The sequence below is a fragment of the Triticum aestivum genome, chromosome 2D (assembly GCF_018294505.1).
Source record: "Triticum aestivum cultivar Chinese Spring chromosome 2D, IWGSC CS RefSeq v2.1, whole genome shotgun sequence".
NCBI lineage: Eukaryota > Viridiplantae > Streptophyta > Magnoliopsida > Poales > Poaceae > Triticum > Triticum aestivum.
Window position 1 is genome coordinate 640,721,262 of NC_057799.1, and position 2,037 is coordinate 640,723,298.

Sequence of the window (2,037 nt, forward strand, 5' to 3'; positions counted from 1 at the left end):
ATATTTCTAAGTTCTAACAATGATGCAATATCACCTTAATTATACATAAAGATACGAGCTTGTCAGCAACTGAAGAAATCTACTCCCTCTGTCCGATAATATAAAAGTGTTTTTGTGTCAAAAACGCTTTATATTATGGGACGGATGGAGTATTATTTATTGAGCCTAACGGAAGAATAGATATGAATTTCACCATCACGTCCGACGGTCCAAGGAATCAACAAATCTCTTAAATGTAGTTTTCTTGTTCTAGTACCACAAACCCAACAACGATATCAATGACCACTACTTTCAAAATTACTCAAAATCAACAACGATATGCTGCCACTAAAACCAAAAATAATCTGCAAACTAACACGTACTTTCAAAACAACGACCCACTCTGAAACTAGCTAACAAGTTACCACTTAAATGTATCCCACTTGGTTACTCTTGTTTCTCGGCTCTCACCTCAGGAGAGACAAGGGTCGACGGAAAGACCCAATCCATCTCGTACAGCACCGGGGGTGCTTGTAGACATGTCGTGCCTCTGTATCCATGGCTGTATCCACGGCAGCAGCTACTGCTGCACGACTCTAGAAACCGACACGTGCCCCTTGAATGCTCACTTGTTTCGTCCTTTAGATGCATCGGCAACTTCTCCTTGCTCTTGAGGTCGACAATAGAGAGGGCACCACCATGTTGTTCGACGAGCAAAGCACCTCTGCTCTCTGCAAAGAATACCGAGCTTATTCTCTCGCTCCCCAGGTTCGTCAGCTCGGAGTTTTGCCAGGCGTTGTCATCTTGTTCTTTTTCTTTGACTACTATGCCATCTTGTTCTTGCTTGGTCCAAAGATCTGCTACGCCGTCTTCTCGTATGGTAACAAACGAGAGCCTTCCTTCGACGGTGCATGGGATTGGCGGTCGTGGCATGGTAGGGTGCACTTCGATCGGTATCTCGGTCAAAGTTGCATGGAGCGTGTCCATGCTTACCTTAAGGGCGTAGATCTGATGGTTTTGATAATGCATGAACAACCAGTGCACGATGCCGCGGGTGACTAGGCCGGCGCGTGGGCCGCACCTGGTGTACCGGGAAGCCAGGTAGGACCTGACCGGAGCAGTCCAACCACCACCACCGGGCACGTCCGAGGAGTAGGCGCAGGCGTACGCAAAGCCGTCGTTGTTGTCCTTGTACATCAATAAGACTTGAAACACGGATTGATCCTGCTGCTGCTTGTGGTCCACCGGAAGCAAACTAGCATCGCCGGCGGCCGCGGCGTGGTCTGCGGCGGTGACGATCGCGCAGCCTATCAGATTGTTGTCCAAGTAGTCGTCCATGTTGAAGGGAGGCGGCGGGAGCAGATGCGCGCTGCTCCTGTCGAGCAGAGGACGGCACACAGCCAGGTGGAGCTTCTTGGGCCCGTCCTCGCGGTTGCCGGGAGAATACGGCTGCAGGAGCCGCGCGAGGAGGAAGCCGCGGCGCGCCGCCAGTGGCCTCGCGAGATGGAAGAGCCCGCGGTCGTCGCCGTCGATGGTGACGAACGAGTAGAACGTACGAGGAGGATGACGCACGTCGTCAAGGCCGGCCTGGAGGTTGATGAACCGCGGAGGCGCGTAGAGGCTGCCCTTGTCCCTCGAGTCGTCGCGGGAGTAGCACATCTGGGAGAAGACCCCGGCGAGGATGCAGGGGCGGCGCGCCGTGTCCGGCCAGAGGCCGAGGCGGCGGAGGAAGGCCCGGTCGATGACGAGGCGGCGCCAGTGCTTGCACGTGGCCGCGCAGCGCAGGAGTTCCCGCAGGCCCGGCAGCCGCGCCAGGACCTCGCGGACGGCGTCGTCCCCGATCTCAGCGCCGTCGCGGCGGCGGCGTACGCGTGCGTTGTCCATCGATGGATCGATCTATCTCTTGGTGGTTAGGGTCCTCCCGCATGATCGTGTATTTGTCGACCGACCCAACGCGGCTGAACGCACTAACCGTCGATCGGGGCCAGCAATTTTCCCTAAAAAAACCTGCTTATTTCTTTTGAGGGCAAAAAAAAAACTGCTTATTAAAGTAGCATG